Source organism: Cupressus sempervirens, chromosome 5 (assembly GCF_028749045.1).
Source record: "Cupressus sempervirens isolate cs-2001-9-10 chromosome 5, ASM2874904v1, whole genome shotgun sequence".
Taxonomy (NCBI): Eukaryota; Viridiplantae; Streptophyta; class Pinopsida; order Cupressales; family Cupressaceae; genus Cupressus; species Cupressus sempervirens.
In genome coordinates this window covers 69,174,037-69,198,605 of record NC_143122.1, presented here as the reverse complement: position 1 = coordinate 69,198,605, position 24,569 = coordinate 69,174,037, and the positions used below count along the sequence as shown (strand labels likewise).

At 32.5% G+C, this 24,569-nt stretch overlaps 1 pseudogene; it reads left to right on the top strand.

The window, feature by feature from the left end:
• Nucleotides 1-24,569, top strand: LOC149554588 (cyclin-dependent kinase F-1-like; annotated as a pseudogene).

Here is a 24,569-nt window from a genome sequence, read left to right as displayed (position 1 = left end):
ATGGCGGAGAGTGGTACATCACGTAGATTCCGACTAGCAGGTGACTATGACTCCCTCCTTAACCACATCAAATATAACAAATAGAAAGATAAAATAGACACATGCATCATACACATGCAAGTATGGGGTAAGCACCATAATAATTATAAGTCAAACATCAAATGCTCAGATAAAATAATGCATCATTACGAATATGAAGTAATCATCATTAAAGCATCATCTGACATTGCTATGAAAGAAATCACATTTATTAACTACAAATCATTAAAGTGTTATTAATGCATTAGAAACCATAATCATTAAATAACACATGAAATATAGTCAACTAAGTAATCATTTTTGATATATCCCTAGTCCAAGTTATGAAATAATATTCTTGAAACTAACACATCCATGAAATAGGCATAAAAGAGTTTAATAAATCTAACAAAAAAATAAATAATGGGTGGACATATAGTCTATATGCAAGAGTCAAAGTCTTCAATATTTTCTTGATAACCTCATCATCAGATTTAGATCCCCCACAAGTTTTAACACGTGCAACAGTTTCTTCTATTCTACCAAAATAACTGCTTACATATTCATCTTCCATAATTTTAGCATCTTAATATAGGCATATGCAATTTTGTAATGTATCCTTCTGAGCATGATCACCTCCTTAAAATGTAACTTGCAAAGAAATCCAAATTTCATGAGCTAATCTTAATGTTTTTACTAGAGTGAATTCAATTTTGCAAAGAGGCAATAATACCACTTCTAGAGATCATATTGAACTTGAATACATTGTTCTAATTTCCATCACAACCTTCAAGCTTGTCTTCTTAAATCAAATCCTTTTAATTCTTAGTAATCAATAAATAACCTAGACCCATGAATAGAAAATGTTTCTTCATCTTTTCCTTCTAACTGTCATAGTTAACTCCATCAAACTTCACACTTTCTTTCCTGAACTATGCCATATATATCCTTAAGATGTTAAGCTTTTCCTTCAAGGACCTAATGCTTTGATACTAATTATTAGAAATTAATTTTCATCAAGATAGCTAAGAGGAGGAGCATGGCATGAGGGGAGTGAATTAGTTATGCAATTAAAATAACTCTCAATATCCTTATTAATTGAAAAACATGTAAATAGTAGATGCAAAAACTATAGAAAAATCACCATAAATAATAACACCATATCTATTAACTAGGGAAAGCCTTGATCAGAAGGAAAACCCTCGTGGGGATAGTACCCACAAAATGATGTACTAATATATAAGTTCCTTGTTAGAGGATGGACCTCATTAGGAGTCAATAAAATACATCGAGTACATATCTATCCCTGGTAGGAGACTTTGAATCCCTATTAAGAGATTCCAACTATGTTAGGCGTTGTGCCAATCCTATTAGGAGTTGATTAGGAAGATCGTTGAACCTACTCTCTAAATAGCTTTTGTACCATCCTCGTTGAATAATACATTTGTACATCTACACTATCCAGCAACAAATTCTTTGCCAGATATAGTTCTTGGTCCTCTCATCGTGCGTCACTACACCAAATTTTTTTATGAGAAAAAGATATATTTTATCAGGTTCATTGGATCTCACATGTAGTTCAAGTTCAAATGTACTTGCATTAAAGAATATCTACTTTGGATCATTACAAGCAAAGAAAGCATCCTTCGATTATACTAAGTCCTAAAAAATATTATTTATTTGGCCTTGAGGCTTTCTCATTTTACAATAATAATAGGACCATCTTAAGATATTACAATTACATGCTACATGCCATCTTTACACTTTTTACAATTATAAACAAATTGTCAACTCATAGTCTTCATAACTCTTCATGCAATGCTCATCTAGATGTACACATTTGATGACAAGATGTTCATCATGCTTCTATCTTTGCCCAAGTTTTCATGACTAGATTCCATCTTTGTTAGGAAATACAATCCAAATAATAGTAAATGGTACATAGAAACTTTTTTTTCATATTATTTCATATGCATTCCTTGAACCTTACAAAACTAAACTCTATATGCTTATCTTCTAGTCTTCATAGAACAACCAGTATGTTGACATCAATGATCATCTCTATCATGAATACAACGCACAACCTATGAATCATGTCTCTAAAAATTCAAGGATACTTCCCCATAGGAATACCACCAATAGTCATGCTTATCAATTTACATTTTGTATAGTTGGTTGAAATATGGAGTTCTTTCTTAAAACTCTAGTATTGCTGATAAATAGAATAAACATGTCTCTTACTAGGTGAAATTGTAAGTGTTTTGGAAAGCTTTGCCTATCTTTAATTCTTATTATGAGTTTCTAAACTTTGTATAGGGTATCTTTGTTAAGATGTTATTTATTCATTATAATTGTTGAATTTAACCCATTTGATTTTTTTCTTATTATTGAAAAAACACTCTTAGTTGGATCTGAGTTGTTTAAGTCATTCAGATATAATATCAATCTCTTAGGACCATTTAATGAATAATAGGAGATATGACCATCATGCAAATGGAGTAAATTAATGATTAAATTTTTAGTCCTTATGTTGACTTGAAATGTTTTGTTGGGAAGAAATTGTACCATGTATTTCATGTGTTTATTTCATTTCATTTTGTGAGAATAATCATGAAAGGGTTCTTGTATTCATGATTAGTCACTTCTTTTTTTTCCTACTACATCCGTGATTATGTTCTACATTAGGCATATGTACTTGTAGTTGGTTTCATGGATGCACCACATCCATCCGATCCACTAGTTCTAAGACACTAGGTTTGACATGTAGGTCGACATTTTCTATGATGCCCATTGATGTATGACACTTTGGAATTATGTACGATGTATCTCTTTGTTGTAATGAAGTTTGACATACATGTTGACTTTCTAAATGCATTCTTTAATGGCATAGTCATGTGATGACATGATGGGTACATTAGCTTTGGTTGATACTTGTCTTATAAAATGTAGTTTTTAGTGTATCTTTTTAATTCACATATAGTTAAAAATTATTGGTGTAAGGTTATACAATTATTGGAATAATAGATTGAATATGTAGTTGATAATTGACTTTGACTTTCTGCAATTGATGGAAGTTTTCCTATGTGGCATTTGTACAAAGAGGAAAGTCTTTACATTTTTCCATGGCTCTGAATTCCTTCTCTATCTAAATGGTCATTATCCATAGATTTCTCAAATCTAACATTCATATTTCTTTGTCAATCATGCATATGTACTTTTATGGATGTAAATTCATCAATCTCTTAAATACCTTTTTCTTTCATTTTGATTTCTAAATGCTTCCATGATGTTTTAATTGGGATTTCAAGAAGCTCAAGATTTTGGTTTTCAAAATCTCTTCCAGTTTTGCCCACTCATATTTTGAGCAATCACAACCTTTCAAATCTATGTTGTTCATTTTTAATAGTTAACTACTCCATTTAATTATGTATGCTAATTTTTTCAGCATTCATAAAATTTAAGTGGATCATGATTTTGAATTTTCAGAGTTGAAAGGTATTTTTCTCAGTATTTACACTTTCCAAGTTATGGGTATTCATTTTAATAGTACTCATAATTAATTTGGCTATGTGCACTATATTTTAAGCACTCCAAATCTATTTGGTTATGAGTGTTCAAATAGTGAACATTTTTGTATATTTAAATCATGAATGCCTTTTTTTAACATTAAGAACCTATTGAATTGGGAATTTTAACATTTGAATCAACAAGACATAACTTAGAGAATTATTTATTTCTATTCATGAAAATAGTCTCATTTCGAAGATATAAACAAGGAGGTCAATTAAATTACTTAACATAATTTTAATTATTTATTAAATATTTAAAATTGAGCAAAATATTTTTATGAAGAAAAGGGAGCTCAAATTTTATAAACTTTGACCATACAAGGAACAAGTAAATAACACACATGCACACAAGTAATATATATCTCGTAGGTTTTGATTAATAATATCTTATTTCTCTAAATATTCAAATGATCCGTCACATCTAGTTGGTGCTCATGTAATGCCTCGCCAAGGGATCCAAAGAATTAACCTAGAATTTCACTAAGTTTGGTAGCATTTTTTTTTTTAACATGAAAGTAAATACCACATATAACTCATGCACCATAACGGAAGCAATAGAAATGTCCATCTAAAAGTAACCATAACATACACAACTAGTTACATTCTTTAAGATCCCTTAACGTTGAATTACATCCAAGTCAACTAACATTAATGAATCCATCCAGTACAACATCCACATGAAATAATAATGATAAGTCCAATGTTTATACATTACATTTCAAATGCTCAATCATCCACTGTACATGTCATAGGGTATGAAAAAGCTAAAAACAATATACATATGTAGAATAAGGTACATCATCCTATTCTAATCCATGATACATCAAAGTAAAGATAATCACATGACATACATGATACATCATCATAGAAGATATACATCCATCATAAAGATCAAACATAATAAACTAAGTGCAGGGTTCCTCTTGACCGTTAATAGCATCATTAGACCATCGTGGGCCCTAGCCATCCCTCCGTGCATAACATTCCAAACCACCAAAGAGATCATCAATATTAACATAGTAGGAATGTCACTCCTAACATATACTATATCATATGCAGGAAGTAAACTAACATGCAAATATAAGCATAAGATAACATCATCTAACATATGCTAATCATCAATGAAAGGATACATATCCACCATCATGAAGGACGCATCAGCCAGGATGTCTCAATGAATCTCAAATGATAAGAGTGGAAAAACACTACCACCCAACCACGTGGTACCTAAGTGGTCCGCTCCCACCGTGCTGAGGAGATAATCTCAAGTCCCAAACAGGCTATCCAAAACACATAACATAAATCTCTGCAAGTCCAAGAATCCTAAAAGTATACTAACTCAAAGGTTCCAAGCACAAAAATCAACATCTAATCCCATAGGTACACAAAGACATGTAGGAACCTACTATGCAAGCGGGAAAGTGTCATCGCATTTATCATGTACAAGTTACCCTAGTAGTTAGCTAAACTCCACGGGTCCATACTAATCTCACGAGGCCACTAGTATCCTCTCATACTGATGAGGCATACTATGGAATGCAAGGTCGCAACCATGCATTCTCACTACTCCCATCCTAGCCTGTACAAGCACTCAAGGCATGGGCGAGAACCAAAAAACTTATCTTTTTAGGTTTATTCAATTAGTATTAGGTGTGAATGTTATCACTTATTAATCCAACTTACAATGAGTTACCCTGGTAGCCTCTTAGGGCCCCGGCCCCCATTGCAAGCCACTTCTCAACACTACATACAGATATCCTACCCTAAGCTCATGGAATCATAAATCTCAAAATCACAAAAGATAATCCATAATAAAATCATCAAATATGCATAAAAGAATCAAATCTCCATGAGCAAATATCCATATAAAATCATGAACACAACAGCTCTCTATTGGCAACTGAAGTTTCACTGATAATCAAAAGTATCCAATGGTTCTCAATAACCAAAATATATCTCAATCGTACTGATCGAAGACTCCAAAATGGTTGAGTCAAAACATGTCACAACATGACATCATCAAGAATAAATCCATATTTCAGTCCCATCATGGCCACTAGAAAATAACTAAGGATAACTGATCGATGACCAAAAATGGTTAAGTCAAGTGTCTCATACATAAGAATCTTAACTATAACAATCAATAATTACAACCAATACATAGAGCATTCCATCACATAACCATGGTTGGGTTTATACAGATCGAGATTAAAACATCATCATGACATCACAATCACATAACCCCCAAGCCTCTGGTAAATGTCCTATACTCATCAACACTAGTCAACCCAAAACTCAAAACAATAGCATAAAGAATACCCAATGCAAACACATGTTTTGGTTTTGCTAAATTTACAACTTGAATTAAGTGTAGAGGTCTCAGTTTATGTTTCCAAGTTTGGAGAATGAATGGAGGAACATTTTATACATGTATTATTTTAGATGAATAAAAATTTCCCTTAAAATCCATCTTTCAATTATAATCTTTGTTTGAAAACGCCCCCCACCAAATTATTAATTAAATTGCATATTCTTTCTTTAATAATTAATATAATAACTCATCGTTATAAAAGATGAACCATTAATATATATATATATATATATATCTTTATCAAATAATAATAATTTAAATTTATAAATTAACATATTTAAATACTTACATACATACACATATATATATATTTATATTTAAATTTAAATATATATATACATATATATATATAAATATATATAATTGATGCATTTTATATAAAAAAATGAAATATAAAATCGAATTACAAAATTTTGGTTGATGTCATATTAAAACTTTAATCACATACTACTGTTTAATAACAGTCACCGTCGGCTATAAAAGCCGTGCGGCCACCATGCTTGTCGTCGCAGGCTTGTGACAGTAGTCGCAGTACCTGCGACCACACGTATGTTGTCGCTGCCCGACGTATAGGGTACAGGTCATATACTCGCCCAAAGACATGTTTAATATTGTTTTTCAATAGCATTTTAAAAATTATTTTCTCAGAGATGAATTGCGATGCGATTTTTAAAATATTTGCTCGCTATGAAATATATGTCATTCAACTTTTAATTAAATATATATGTATATATACATATGTATGTATATATATATAAGTATATATATGTGTGTGTATATATATATATATACACACACACACACAGATATATATATATATACATACAGAGTTTAATCAAATATCATAGCATATAGACACACACACACACACACATATATATATATATAATTGTATATATATATATACATATATATATATATGTATATATATATATATACTTATATATATGTGTATATATATATATATATGTATATATATATATGTATATATATATATGTATATATATATATGTATATATATACATATATCTCTGCAGATTTTTTAAAAAAAAAACATTTATATACACAAAATATAAATTCCAATTCTCAAAATTTTCCTATAATCCTTGATCTCAAACTTTCTCCATTAATTAATCTAATGGGTTTGACTATGAATCTAAACCCTAGCCCCGTGTTCTTTTCAAATCTATGAATATAAAATTCTCAAATAAATTTAACTACCCATATTGAGAATGCATACAATTAAAATAGGAAAATCCTCAAAAGACATATGGAAGACACAAAGAAGATATGGAATGCAAGATTTGGAAATAGCATAAGTAAAATCACAAGAATCTACCCGGATTCTGATGCTAATTTTCTCTTCCTCAGAAAACCCGCAAAGCAAGCTCCTCCCTTCTTCAGAGTTCTCAAGTCCTCCAATGCTCCAAATGCTCTCCACGCTATGTCTAAGCTTCTAGGAATGCCTGAATATAAAGAGCTCTCAGGAAACATCTAGAATGCTTCTAGAAACAGCTAGAAGGTGTCACCAACTAAGCATGGGTCTTTTCCAACCTTCTAGATGAGTCATAGGGTTGTAGACACCATGTGCTTAATTGATGCACTAATCCCCGTGTTGTTGACATATGAGAAATGAAAAGGTGCATTAATTCCCATACAAGCTTATAACTCCAATTTACTTTTTATATAATTTCTATTTAAATATTTATAACTTTCATTTTTTTTTTTTTTATAACTTTTATTATTATTATTTATTTATTACTTTATTATTATTATTATTTTTTATTATTATTAATTTCTAATTTTCTTTTATTTAATTCCTTTTTTCTCAATTAATTCTCATTTAATTAATTATAATCAAAATATCAAAGATCATGATATTTTATATTAATTTTCTCAAATAATTAATTTATTAATTAAATCTATTTATTAAGGCTTAATTAATAGAAAACTCACCATAGACCTCCAAGATAAAATATTAAAACTCATCATAGAACAATTCACACAAAATCAGTCTAAAGGGTTAAAAATCACGAATTATGTCATCTGACACATTCGGTGGGCAAAAGATCCAGATACTTGTCCTACCTTACTAGGACAATTGGTTTAAGGGTTTGGGATTTGGATTTGAGAATTTATCTCCCTTCTCTTATCATTGAGATAGTATAATAGGGTATGCTCATCCTGGCAAATTCAGGGAAGTCGATACCCAGTACCTGCAACCTGCAGAAAAACCATGCATGTACATACAATATATATAATGCTAAGCTAAACAGAAAATGGCAGGAAGTGGTGCATCGTGTAGATCCCAACTAAGTAGGTGACTACGACTCCCTTCCTTAACCATATTAGAAATGCCATACAATAAGAAAATACGCACACCATACACATGTAAGTATGGGGTAAGTATCCATAATAAAGCACATGAAATAATAAACCATCTAACTAATCATCAACAATAACTGAAAGCAATGTAATGGTTATCATGAATACATGAAATGTAAAGTCTAAATGATCTCATCATATATCCACTGAATCCATAACATAATGTCTGATAGTGTCAAAACAATACCACTAATCCTTCAACATAAAACTAGTCTATCATAGTCTAATAATAACAACAACAATGTCCAGAAAAGATGTGAACGAGGGTAGGCACTACATCCACCCCCCCTTGGATTAGGCTTACTCCTAGAAGCCTACAAACAAGTAGGGATATAACTCCCATAATCTAGCTGCATCCTCCCAAGTAGCTAAAGAATTTGACTCCTCAAATCCACACTAAGAGTCATGGATGATACCACATGTCTCCTGCGACTCAAAGCATCCACCATCACATTCTCCTTCCCCTGAATGTACTTAACCTCAAAATCATACTCGCATAGAAATTCCATCCATCACCTCTAGCGAGCATTCAAATTAGGCGGACTGAAAATGTACTGAAGACTACGATGATCACTATGTAGCTCAAATCTGTGCCCCAACAAGAAATATCTCCACCTTGTCAAAGCATGAACTACTGCTACTAACTCAAGATCATGCATAGGATAATTTAACTCATGATCCTTGAGCTTACATGATTCATATGCAATCACTCATCCATTCTGCATCAACACTGCCCCAATCCCTTCAAGAGAAGCATCTGTACACACCATGAAATCACCTTCTGGATTAGGTACGGCTAAAATTGGTGCACTGGTCAAAAGCTCCTTGAGCTTCTGGAAAGCTTCCTCACATTTCTCTATCCATACAAACTTCTTCCCTTTCCTTTGAAGAGAAGTGATAGAATGTGCTATCCTAGAGAAGTTCTGGACAAATCTATGATAATAACTAGCTAAACCCATGAAACTATGAATCTCTGACACATTAGTCGGTGTCAGCCAATCTATTATCACCTAAATCTTTGTAGGATCCACTAAAATACCATCGCCTAAAATAACATGTCCTAAATACTAAATCTCTGACTTGAAGAATTCACACTTAGTTGCATTGGCATAAAGCTAATTGTCTCTCAAACACTACAATACCAACCGTAGGTGTTCCTCATGCTCCTTCTGAGTCTTAGAATATATCAATATGTCATCAAGAAACACAAGTACAAACCTGTCCAGATAAGATCGGAACACACCATTCATCAAACTCATGAAAACTGATGGAGCATTAGTCAAGCCAAAAGGTACCACTGTGAACTCATAATGCCCATAGCGAGTTCAAAAAGCGGTCTTGTGAATATTTGCTTCCTTGATGCGAAGCTGGTGGTGTCCTGACTTAAGGTAAATCTTGGAGAATACTGTAGCTCCCTTGATCTGATCAAATAAGTCATCAATCCTGGGCAAAGGATACCTGTTCTTAATCGTCACCTTATTCAACTGTCTGTAGTCGATACAAAGGCGTAAAGAACTATCTTTCTTCTTCACAAAGAGCACTGGAGCTCCACATGGTGATACGCTAGGTTGAATGCTCCCTTTGGCCAGAAGTTCCTCAAGCTAAAGACGTAGCTCACCCAATTCCTATGTAGTCATGCGATAAGGAGCTTTAGAGATAGGCTCCGCTCTAGGAATCAGATCAATGCTAAAATCAATGTCCCTCTTTGGAGGCATGCCTGGAACCTCCCTTGGAAAGACATCTGTGTACTCCTGTAAAATCGGGTGATCTAAAGTCTTCCTCACAGGATCTTCCTCATCAAGATCATTTACCATAACAGAAAATATCTGACATCCCTTATGAAAACTTCGCTTCAATTGCATAGCAAAAATCATCTGCAGAGATATAGGCCTTGGTATCCCAACTATCTTCACTTCATTCCCTTGGTCATCTTGGCACATAATAGTCTTCTTCCTACAATCTATACTGGCTCTATGAGATCCAAGCCAGTCCATGCCTAAAACCACATCATAGGAACCAAGGGGTATGATTTGAAGATCCACTACAGTATCAAAGCTTCCTAAGCTAAGCTTGCACTTATGAACTACAGAATCTATGGAGACCTTAATGCCTGAGGCTAGTTCCACTTGCCAACCACGATCTTGCTTCACCGCATCCAGCTTACACTTAGAAACTATAGATGGTGAAATAAATGAATCTGTAGTGACGGAATCAAAAGATACTGAAAGAGATATACCTCTAATAGCACCTGTGGTTTCAACCACTGTTCCCTGATGATCTGCCTGACAGTGATCAACTGCTGCAAAAACTCTATGGGCTCTACCTGCATCACCAACTGTAGGCTCTGAAACTGTAGGTCTAGGTCCTGAAAACTGAGGTGCTCATTCTGGACACTGAGCTGCATAATGTCCAATCTGACCACATGAAAAAAATTCTATATTTTTGCCAGATCCTCTACCCATAGGTGGTACATTTGATTGCTGATGACTATTCCTGCTAACAAAAGACTGGCTACTCTGAGCTGGCTGATTGGGCTGATTTTGTTTATTGCATTGAGCATTGCAGTTGTTCTTGGAATTAGAACCTTTTCCACCACCTTGAGCCTAAGAATTTGATCCCTTCTATTGCTGTGTCTGTTGAGACCGTTGTTGATACTGTTTCCCCTTAGAAAACTTCTTGTTACCACCTGAATTGTAGTTGCCTTTAGATCTTGATGCTGTTGGCGCTCCTACAAAACCTCCTTGACCAAGGTTGACACTTTGCTCAACAAGGATTGCTCAATGTACCACATCCTTGAGGGTTTTTGGCTCAAACACCTTGACACCCCCAATTATACTGTTATTCAAACCCCTAATAAAAGGTTGTGTTAACTGAGTTGAATTTTCACTGAACCTTGAAAAAGACATGAGTTCATAAAACTTATGCTCATACTCAGTCACTGACATAGTGTACTGTCTGAGGTTATGAAATTCATCTGCCCTTTGCTGATTCCATTCCTCTGGTAGGAATCATTCACGAAAACTTTCCAAGAATAGTTCCCACATAACACTGCTCATATCGATTCCCAGCTTCTTCTCCTCAATTGTCCACCAAGTGGCCCAAAAATTCTCTAAATTAGTGATCACAAATCTTGCCTTAACATTGCTATCAAAATCTTGCATGGCAAAAATCCTGTCAAGGGAAATAAGCCATTGCTCGGCCACATAACCAGAACCTTGCCCATTGAAAGGCCTGACCTTGGATCTTGAAAGATCCTTCATCTGAGTGGACACAATAGACCTCTGATGATCCTTTCGAGGACTCCTAGACCTGGGTCTATGCTCTTGTTCTATTTGATGCACTTTGGGCTATTCTTGAACATGAGGTAGATGTTCTAGAATAGTCTGCATCATCTATCTCAAACCAACCTCTTCAAACTCAGCTTGGTCCTCTCTACAGCTCTCTTCCTGCTGCCTACTAGTGTGCTCTTCCCTGCTCTCTACATGAGCCAATCCCTCATGGGCATACTCATGGACACTGATAGCTTTGCCATGACCACGGCCTCTACCATGGCCTCTAACAGAAGACCTAGTCTCGAATACCATCCTATAGTAGTACAAAGTTCTATTAAAATCAAAGGCACATGTTTGCAATAGACTAAGTTCAATTCTATGTTTAGGTTTAAGTAAAATTTTCAGTTTTGAAACTAAGTGTTGAAGTATGAAAAATATACAAGTAACAGTTCAAGTTTTGTTTCAGTTCACCTAGTTTCAAGTTTGAAAAGATACACTTAATAGTTCAAGTTCCAGTTTGTTCCAAAATACCCAGAGCTCCCAATGTAGAAACTCGTGCTCTGATACCAAATATAATGCCCCACCAAGGGATCCAAAGAATTAACCTAATATTTCACTAAGTTTGGTAGCATTTTTTTTTTTAAACATGAAATTAAATACCACATATAACTCATGCACCATAACGGAAGCAATAGCAATGTCCATCTAAAAGTAAACATAACATACACAACTGGTTACATTCTTTAAGATCCCTTAATGTTGAATTACATCCAAGTCAACTAACATTAATGAATCCATCTAGTACAACATCCACATGAAATAATAATGATAAGTCCAATGTTTATACATTACATTTCAAATGCTCAATCATCCACTGTACATGTCACAGGGTATGAAAAAGCTAAAATGAATATACATATGTAGAATAAGGTACATCATCCTATTCTAATCCATGATACATCAAAGTAAAGATAATCACATGTTATACATGATACATCATCATAGAAGATATACATCCATCATAAAGATCAAACATAATAAACTAAGTGCACGGTTCCTCCCAACTGTTAATAGTATCATTAGACCATTGTGGGCCCTAGCCATCCCTCCATGCATAACATTCCAAATCACCGAAGAGATCATCGATATTAACATAGTAGGAATGTCACTCCTAACATATACTATATCATATGCAGGAAGTAAACTAACATGCAAATATAAGCATAAGATAACATTATCTAACATATGCTAATCATCAATGAAAGGATACATATCCACCATCATGAAGGACGCATCAGCCATGATGTCTCAATGAATCTCAAATGATAAGAGTGAAAAAACACTACCACCCAACCACGTGGTACCTAAGTGGTCCACACCTACCGTGCTGAGGAGATAATCTCAAGCCCTAAATAGGCTATCCAAAACACATAACATAAATCTCTGCAAGTCTAGGAATCCTAAAAGTATACTAACTCAAAGGTTCCAAGCACAAAAACCAACATCTAATCCCAGAGGCACACAAAGACATGTAGAAACCTATTATGCAAGTGGGAAAGTGTCATCGCATTTATCACGTACAAGTTACCCTAGCAGTTAGCTAAACTCCACGGGTCCATACTGATCTCATGCGGCCACTAGTATCCTCTCATACTGACGAGGCATACTATGGAATGCAAGGTCGTAACCATGTGTTCTCACTACTCTCATCCTAGCCTATACAAGCACTCAAGGCATGGGCGAGAACCAAAACACTTATCTTTTTAGGTTTATTCAGTTAGTATTAGGTGTGAATGTTATCACTTATTAATCCAACTTACAATGAGTTACCCTAGCAGCCTCTTAGGGCCCCCGCCCTCATTGCAAGCCACTTCCCGACACTACATACATATATCCTACCCTAAGCTCATGGAATCATAAATCTCAAAATCACAAAAGATAATCCATAATAAAATCATCAAATATGCATAAAAGCATCAAATCTCCATGAGCAAATATCCATAGAAAATCATGAACACAACAGCTCTCTATTGGCAACTAAAGTTTCACTAATAATGAAAAGTATCCAATGGTTCTCAATAACCAAAATATATCTCAATCATACTGATTGAAGACTCCAAAATGGTTGAGTCAAAACATGTCATAACATGACATCATCAAGAATAAATCCATATATCAGTCCCATCATGGCGACTAGACAATAACCAAGGATAACTGATCGATGACCAAAAATGGTTAAGCCAAGTGTCTCATACATAAGAATCTTAACTATAACAATCAGTAATTACAACCAATACATAGAGCATTCCATCACATAACCATGGTTGGGTTTATAAAGATCGAGATTAAAATATCATCATGACATCACAATCACATAAACCCCAAGCCTCTGGTAGACATCCTATATTGGTCAACACTAGTGAGCCCAAAACCCAAAACAATAGCATAAAGAATACCCAATGCAAACACATGTTTTGGTTTTGCTGAATTTACAACTTGAATTAAGTGTAGAGGTCTCAGTTTATGTTTCCAAGTTTGGAGAATGAATGGACGAACATTTTATACATGTATTATTTTAGATGAATAAAAGTTTCCCTTAAAATCCATCTTTCAATTATAGTCTTTGTTTGAAAACGGCCCCCACCAAATTATTAATTAAATTGCATATTCTTTCTTTAATAATTAATATAATAACTCATCGTTATAAAAGATGAACCTTTAATATATATATCTTTATCAAATAATAATAATTTAAATTTATTAATTAACATATTTACATACTTACATATATATATATATATATATATATATATATATATATATATATATATATATATATATACATATATATATATATAAATATATATAATTGATGCATTTTATATATAAAAATGAAATATAAAATTGAATTACAAAATTTCGGTTGATGTCATATTAAAACTTTAATCACATACTACTGTTTAATAATAGTCACTGTCGGCTATAAAAGCTGTGCGGCCACCATGCCTGCCATCGTAGGCCTGCGATCGCAGGTATGTTGTCGCTGCTCGACGTACAGGGTACGGGTCATATACCCACCCAAAGACATGTTTAATATTATTTTTCAATAGCATTTTTAAAACACTTTTCTCAAAGATGAATCGTGATGCAATTTTTAAAACATTCGCTCACTGCGAAATATATGTCATTCGACTTTTAATTAAATATATATGTATATATACATATGTATGTATGTATATATATGTATATGTGTGTGTGTGTGTGTGTGTGTGTGTGTGTGTGTGTGTGTGTGTGTGTAGAGTTTAATCAAATGTCACAGCTTATAGACACACACACACACATATATATGTCTACAGATTTTTAAAAAAAATAAACATTTATATACACAAAATATAAATTCCAATTCTCAAAATTTTCCTATAATCCTTGATCTCAAACTTTTTCCATTAATTAATCTAATGGGTTTGACTATGAATCTAAACCCTAGCCCCGTGTTCTTTTCAGATCTATGCATATAAAATTCTCAAATAAATTTAACTACCCATATTGAGAATGCATACAATTAAAATAGGAAAATCCTCAGAAGACATATGGAAGACACGAAGAAGATAGGGAATGCAAGATGTAGAAATAGCATAAGTAAAATCACAAGAATCTACCCGGATTCTGATGCTAATTCACTCTTCTTTAGAAAACTCGCAGAGCAAGCTCCTCCCTTCTTCAGAGTTCTCGAGTCCTCCAATGCTCCAAATGCTCTCCACGCTATGTCTAAGCTTCTAGGAATGCCTGAATATAAAGAGCTCTCAGGAAACATCTAGAATGCTTCTAGGAACAGCTAGAAGGTGTCACCAACTAAGCATGGGTCTTTTCCAACCTTCTAGATGAGTCATAGGGTTATAGACACCATGTGCTTAATTGATGCACTAACCCTCGTGTTGTTGACATATGAGAAATGAAAAGGTGCGTTAATTCCCATGCAAGCTTATAACTCCAATTTACTTTTTATATAATTTCTATTTAAATATTTTTAACTTTCATTTTAATTTTTTTATAGCTTTTTTTATTATTATTTATTTATTACTTTATTATTATTATTAATTTTAATTTCTAATTTTCTTTAATTTAATTCCTTTTTCCTCAATTAATTCTCATTTAATTAATTATAATCAAAATATCAAAGATCATGATATTTTATATTAATTTTCTCGAATAATTAATTTATTAATTAAATCTATTTATTAAGACTTAATTAATAGAAAATTCACCATAGACCTCCAAGATAAAATATGAAAACTCATCATAGAGCATTTCACACAAAATCAGTCTAAAGGGTTAAAAATCATGAATTATGTCATCTAACACATTCAGTGGGTAAAATATCCAGATACTTGTCCTACCTTACTAGGACAATTGGTTTAAGGGTTTGGGATTTGGACTTGAGAATTTATCTCCCTTCTCTTATCATTGAGATAGTATAATAGGGTACGCTCATCCTGGCAAATTCAGGGAAGTTAATACTCGGTACCTGCAACCTGTAGAAAAACCATGCATGTACGTACAATATATAATGCTAAGCTAAACAGACAATGGTAGGAAGTGGTGCATCGTGTAGATCCCAACTAAGCAGGTGACTACGACTCCCTTCCTTAACCATATCAGAAATGCCATACAATAAGAAAACACACACATGATACACATGCAAGTATGGGGTAAGTATCCATAATAAAGCACATGAAATAATAAACCATCTGACTAATCATCAACAATAACTGAAAGCAATGTAATGGTCATTTTGCATACATGAAATGTAAAGTCTAAATGATCTCATCATATATCCACTAAATCCATAACATAATGTCTGATAGTCTCAAAACAATACCACTAATCCTTCAACATAAAACTAGTCTATCATAGTCTAATAATAACAACAACAATGTCCAGAAAAGATGTGAACGAGGGTAGGCACTATAGCTCAAAAGATGAAACATTAAGACTCCAAAAGAAAATATCCATCTCAACAATATTCTAAATTCATTGTTTAGTCCTTGATAAAATATCACCTGATTTGATACACAATGAAGACCACAACCATTTTATAACAAGTGCCACATAGTGGCTTAGTACTTGCCTTACATAGTATTAGTTTTAATTTTGTATGCAAATTTAGTTATAATTTTATTATATATTTATTATATGTGTGAAATATATTAATGTTTGCTTTTATAATTTTTAATAAATATATTGAATGTTTTACAAACATGTTCTATATATAGTTTATTTTATACAATGATGTAGTAATGATGTACTTATGGAAATATGGTTCATGTGTAACCAAAATATTAACTCACATAACATTTACACATATAATCATTATAATATTAAATATAACAATTAAGACAACAATGTTTGTTATTCAATTTAGTTTTATAATATTTTATGTTAAAAAAATTACAATATAATATTAAAATTTTCGATTAAGGAAATAGAAAGAGCCATTTTAATAAATAAATTTTATATTCGTATTGGATGAATGAAAATAATATATTTATCAATTCTAATATTTAACAAATAAGTACTTTTGGTATTCAAATTCAAATTTTAATAAATAAAAATAAAATTATTCTAATTCATTCAAACACAATTTTAATCACTAATAAATAAAAATTGAGTGGAATAACACTCTTGTTATAAAGAATTAATGTCAAATTATTGATTTTTTTTATTAAAATATATAGTTTTCTATTGTAGAGATTTATATAGAATAATTCAAGTGTTAAAACAAAAGTTTAATCACTTTAAACAAATATATAATAAATGTACTCAAAATTAGGATAAGTGAAACCAATTTAAATATTTTATAACGAATCATATCTCACAAACTCACAATTCCTCATATAAGAGTCTAAATCATTCATCAATTAAAATTTAGAATATATATATATATATATATCATGACATGTATTTATTGAGAAACATAATATTTATATGAAAAATCAAATGCAATGAATTTTAATTGGTATAATAGAGCTTATTTAATAACTAGTTAATGTCTGTAATTCAAAATATGAAAGAATAGTACTTAGCCTACCTGCAAGTACTAATAAATTAGTTAAATATTCAAATATTTTGTCTTTTAGTCAATTCTTGACCCATATTTCATTAGAAGTGGTCCACATGAACTTATATGTGATCAACATACAATAGTCCACCAAACACTTGTTGCATCAAACAAATAACTACAATTAAAAAAAAATTAATCATAGAGATTGGCCTAAATTTAAACAAGATTGGCCTAAATTTAAGCAAGATTGTCCTAAATTTAAGCCCACCTACTCAACTAATACACCATATGCATCATTCATTATACAATCAAACAATCAACTATTGTTTTATTACAAAAATCTTTTTTTTTCCTTTGTTTCAATTAAAAATAATAATAATTATATTATAAATCAACAAAATTACAATTTCAAAAAAAATTTGAAATCCAAATACTTTGTGCTATTTGTACACAAATTTTATGAAACTAATATCCATCAAATGTTAGAAATCATCACAAAAATCACTACAACATGAAGGGGGGTTTTAAGACAATATTTGTGAAGTCAATTATCTTAACTAGAGACAAAACTAAAGTTGTATATTGTCATAAGTATTGTCTTTAAGTGAGTGTCTTAAACTATTGTCTTAAATTATTGTCTCATAAAGGCAATAAACAATAATAGCATTATCGTCTCTTCGAGACAATTATAGGTTTGTCTTTATAAAAATAAAAATGTCTTTAATCTCACTAACATGTCTACAATGTCACTCTTTGTCTTTTCTAAGATGATTAGAAAGATGATTTTATAAAATAATATTATTAAATATAAACAACAATATTATTAATTAATTCATATTAAGGCATGATGGACTTGAACCACCCACCACCCCCTGCTTGTAATGCAGTGCTCTGCCATTGAGCTAGCACCTTTTTAAATAAGGAAAACTTATACTCTAAGGTTTTACAAATATGAGCTACAAGAAGGGGGCAAGACATATTAAGTCAGTAATTAGGAAAATTGGTGTTGAGTTGAGACTTATATGGATAAATACTGCTAGGTTTTGGCATGTTCAAATCCCACACTCAAGGTTACTAGCTCATCATATAGATGTTTGGAAAATATAGATGGAGCTTAAGCTTGTTTTAATTACAGACTAAGAAACATGATTTTAAACATTGATAAAACTCAATGTAAAAAAATAAAAAGTCACAAATCTAAATTCAACCCAATTCATTTTTTAAAAAAAGACTAAAGACACTCAAAAAGAACTAAAAAATTATATTTATTTTAAACTTCAGTATGACTAGAAGAAAGAATTTATGTTTCATTTACCTAAACCTTTCACATGCTAGCAAGAGTTCACATACTATCAAGAGATGCATCAAATCATATTTCTTGCCACTGGTGATTGGTGTAGTATTCTTTGAATGAAGATGAAGTAAGAAAATATAAATTAGCCAAAGAGTATGCCATAAAACTTGTAATTTTCCTTGCATTTTAAAAATTTTACATTTGAAGGCTGGGCAAAGGTAGCAGCTTAGGGGTAAACACAAAGCAAGATCCAGATCGAGATCCATCTTAATATTCTATTGCCTATAGAATAATGGGGCAGTTGCTGATGTCGATTCTATTCTTGGTTAAGTCGATTATGATCTTTAATAAGCACTTAAGGAAAAGGAAGCTAAGGTGGCACTAAATTTTATTTGCCTAGTCGATCCAGTTGAACCAAATGTTTTGTTTAGTTGTGTGTGAATTTTTTACACAATGAAGACTAAGAATAGATCATGGAATACAATCTGAAATGTTAATGATATATATAACATATTCATTTACCATGAAATTTAGAAAGATACAAGAAATTCAGAAATTTCAAAATCATGAGTGAAGGGGCTGGCATCTTATGTGCCACATCCATAACTGATAGAATATGAAAGGGGACAAGACTGAAAATACATGTGATAAGTGGCATGTTTGTTGTTGTTTGAGCACTTTATTTGACGAACAACTTCCATGTTGTCCAAAGCACAACCAATTGGAAAACTAATGAGAGTAAGCCAATAATGCATGCATATGAAAGTGTGTGTGTGTGTGTGTGTATCAAGTAAAATGTAATTCTTCATAGGACATAAGCAAAAGAATGAACATTTGCAACAGCAAAAGAATTGGAAATCTCACCTAGAATCCATGAAAGTAATGTATGGTGAGAGTGTCTAACTATTTTGTTTAAGTTGAGATGCTGTCCTAACTTGAGTTTCCTTTGGAGGCCCATAAGAAAAGGAAGAAGAAATTAGTTTGAACTCTGAATGCTATGTATTGTATGACATTTCTTCAAATGTAAATATATAAAAAATCAAACAAAATGTGTTCTTGTTTGAGCATTGTACTTTGTTGCATTTGACACACACTAGAAGAGATGTGAAAGACAACTTTGGAAAAGATGGGCTTATTCTTGAGTGGCAAATCTAGATTTGATAAAAAATGAGAGGGAACAGGATTGACAGTACATGTGATAAGTAACATACTTGTTGCTATTAGAGCACTTTAATCAACTCATGACTTCCATGTTGTTTGAGTTGTTGTTAGTTTCAAAAATGATAAGAGAAAGCCAATAATGCAATAAATTAGAGTATATGTCAATATAGTAGAAAAATGACAATTTCGAGCAACAAAAGAATTGGAAATTTCACTTGTGATTCATGAGAATCAATGTATGGTGAGAGTATTTGACTATTTTTTTAAAGTTATGATTTTGTCCTAACCTGAGTTTCCTTTGAAGACCTATCAAGAAAGGGAGAAGAAATTAGTTTGATCTCCAATTGCTATGGGCTATATAGTATTTTATGAAATGTAAATATATAAGCTCCAAAGAAATATGTACTTGTGGAGAGCATTGTACTTGTTGCATGTATCGTGCACTAGAAGAGCCCAAGTTAAGTTAACTGGAAGTTAAAATGAGTAATATACACTAATATACATAAGGGAACTTGCCAAGTAGAAGCTACTGTGACTTTTGCAGATTTATGTAAGAAGAAGTTTACTATGAATGATGTTATTATCTCCTATAGAAGAAAACAAATAATATTTCTATACTATTTCTGAAAGCTAATCAATTTTTAGTTTATGCAATTCATGAAACAATTCTAGAGTATTATGTTTTGGAGCAGGAAAGAAGAACATAATGGAAGGAAATGTGTCGTTCAAAGAATACCTTGTTTTCCAATCTGTACTAATTTCTTTTGCATGATGCATATGAAGGAAATCAAAATGCTATATGGTGATGCACTCGAAGCAATCAAGATCTACTGATAGTTCTAATGTTATTGTACAAAAACAACAGTTTCTAGATGGGACATTATGGAAAGATTTACCTACTATAACCCAAATGTAGATATCTTTATCTTTCAGAAAAGGAAGAGTCCAAAGATTTCAAGGGTAACCAAAGGCATAATAAAGTGAACCCAAAAATAGAGAAACAAAAAGCCTTGGAAAGAAAAAAAATGTCCTAACTTTCTTTTGCAAAAATGGAGTTAAAATTAATTTGAAAACATTGCAAATTGAGAGCCTTCCATAACCATGTAAATTTTAATGAACAATATTTGTGTCTTAATGTAAAGGTGATAAAATTTCAATAGTTTTGGATCAATGATCTTACCAAATGAAAATATGGCATAGGCACTATTTCTTTGAGTAGCTAACAAATAATGAAATATGTCGTAACCTACTAGACATATCCTGCAAAAAAGATGAGAATATTGATTAAATGTAGTAGTACACACCATTTCTTATTCTAATTAGCAAAATCGGCATTAGGGTATTGAGGAAAATTCATGTAGACAAGGGCATAAAGCAGAGGAAAACCAACACTATGATAATGAATATTTTCAATCCATAAAAAAAAATTGTGCAAGTATTGATGGAATCAAATGCTATCATAAACACTTGTACATCTTTCCATGTATACACTACAATGCTAGATATTTGTTTATTAATTTATTTGTAATAATCAAAGTTTAAAAATTAATTCTCCTCATTACTGTTGGTCTCCTCAAGATTCAACCAATAAGAAGAGATATGATTAATTTTTTTTATGTTTGGTCTAGGAGCACTTAGCACTTGGATCAACATTGAGGGTGTGGAGAAACTTTGTGGGTACCCAAGCTAGTTTCTTGATGCACTGTGATGTTTTAACACGTAGGTCATTTGTCAATAAGAGAAAAGATGTTGGGTATTATTGGATCAGGCTTGTTATCTATATTTTTCTAACAGCTTGTACAAGAACCATATACTTGATTGCTGGTACATCCTATAATTCCATACTGGCTAGAGGATCTCACATTTCCTTCATTTTTAGCTTTGTTACTTTCATGTCTATTGGAGGCCTCCCGTCTTTAGTTGTCAATGAGAAATGGTGGAAGAGCATTATGGGGTTGTGGATTTACGGGTGGTAAATACTCTATCAGGGATGCCTTATTTTCTTATGATCTCATTCATATCAGTCATAATTTGTTATTACATGGTTGACTACATCTTGGGTTTAGTCACTATATCACATATAATATATGAATATTCATTAGAGACAATATGAATACTTGATTCCAATGAAGAAATTTCAATATTAAAGATCGTATTTTAACAATAGTAGCAAACATACATACAACTAGCATTAAGACCTCTTGAAAAGGGAGTAAAAGAACACAAGTTTGATATAAGGCTTTGAGTCTAGTCACATGAAAGATGCATAAAATGTGAGAAATATCAATTAAAATTAAAATTTCAACTCACAACCCTAATCCTAAAAAGTTTGCTCGACACTTGAAGAAAAGTGCTTGGCACAAGAAGGTGCCGAGAGCCAGAAATTACTCGGAACTTGCTCGGTACTTGAAGGTGCCGAGTGATAGGAAACAGGTGTCGAGTGAACTCGGCACAAAGAGGAGCTCAACAGAAAATGTTGAGTATGCCCAGCTCACAAAGGAAATGCTCGGCAACAATAGATGCCGAGTGAGCTCGGCTCCAACAAAGAAATTATAACTTAAGAGATTTCAACGTGAATGCTTTCACCATTAAAACCAGAGAGCCAAAGCTTTAAGCTTTCAAACAAATTTCTCAAATGCAACATACAAGGGAAGATCAATAGATTCAAGTATGCTTCATTTCTTTCTATTCAATCTTTCACTAAACTATTACAAAATCTGGGAGCATTTGGCTTCAACCATAAAAACCCTAAAATAACCCTAAACTGATAATACTTCAAACTTAAATGAAATTTTAAACTTGCCACTCTAATGGCTGCATAAAAAGGTGCTTGGAGCAATCACTATTTCAACAAGAAAAAACCAAAGAACAAAAAACTTACAGAATGAATAGAGGAGACACATGCAACTGCAGGCACAAACTTTCTTCCTCTTCTTTCTTTGCTCAGCTCTACGAATTCTCTTCTGATCTGCTTGATCTGCACTTTTTCTAATGAATGAATGAATGAAGAAACATTCCTTTTGTCTTCAGCAAAATGTTTTCCCCCTCTTTTCAGAATTTGAAAAAACCTCACCTACTCGTATTAACTTTTCTGTCTATTCTGGACGTCAGGGTGGTAGGTGAGCGTTTGGCTCAAGGGGCAAATGTCAATGCTGCAATAAGTTTTCCAACATAAAAATAACCCCTTACCCATGTCAAAGTGAGCATTCTAATGCAGAAATTAAGCCGAGGAATCCACCAGTGACACATGAACTCTTCAAAATGAGTCAAAATAGGTTGATTAGCCCTATCCACAATTAGTTTCAAACTTCTTCATTCTACCCTCCTCTTCTCATAAACTTTAGTAAATTCAATCTAAATATCTTCACACAAGGTTTGGAGAGAGCGTGAAGATGAAGTTTTAGTATTGAGGTTTTTTCAATTTGATCTTTATTATATTATAAAATCCACAAAGGAGAATGGGAAGGGAATTCTTGACAAAGAGGTTAAGATGTGGATGATTTAGGCCTTGCAAAGAGTGACTAGATACCATGCTAATTTTGTTGTCTATTGTAACCCAAAGCCTTCAAATCTATTAATTTTGGTTGATGGAATTCTCAAGGTTACTGATTTTGGGCAGTAAAGGATATTAGGGGAGCCTGTTACAATTTTGATAATCGAGTATGAACCTCCATATGGTATGCTCGTGAATGCCTTGAGAGAAGGGAGATTGGATAATGGTGTTAATGCTAAAAATTTACCAAATGAAGGGGGATGTAAGTTAAACCTTTGCAATTGAATTAACTTCTAAAGGTTTTGTAGAGCCTACATGCTCAAATTTAGGGTGGAAAATGAAGGTATTGTTGATTCTAAACTCACTTGTAGTGTGGGAAATAGATCATACCAAGCCCCAGAATTATTGTATGGAGCAACGATCTATGGTAAAGAAGTTGATTTATGGTCCTTAGGTTGTATCTTTGGAGAGCTGTTGATTTTGGAACCTCTATTTCCTGGCACTTCAAATGTTGATCAACTTAGCAGACTGGTTAGAGTTCTTGGGAGTCCAACTGAGGAAAATTGGAAAGAATTTTCTAATCTTCCTGATTTTGAGAAGATTTATTTTCCTAGTAACAGTTCTCATTTAGGTTTGAAAAATCATGTTCCAAATTGTTTTGAGAGTGCCTTTTCTATCTTGAAAAGACTTGCTTTCTATGATCCTATAGCTCGGCTTAATACAGTAGAGGTTCTTGAAAATATATACTTCATTGAGAAGCCCATTCCTTCCAATGCACATGAATTGAAAGTTCCCCCACCTCCGAAAGCTGATGAAATTTTCTCAGAAGATGAATGGGACAAAAGGAAAAATGATGAATTAGATTCAGATCTTGAAGGCATGGATGGTTTTAATGTTGTTCACTCAAGTACTAGTTTTTCCATCAATTTTGAAATTTTATCATAA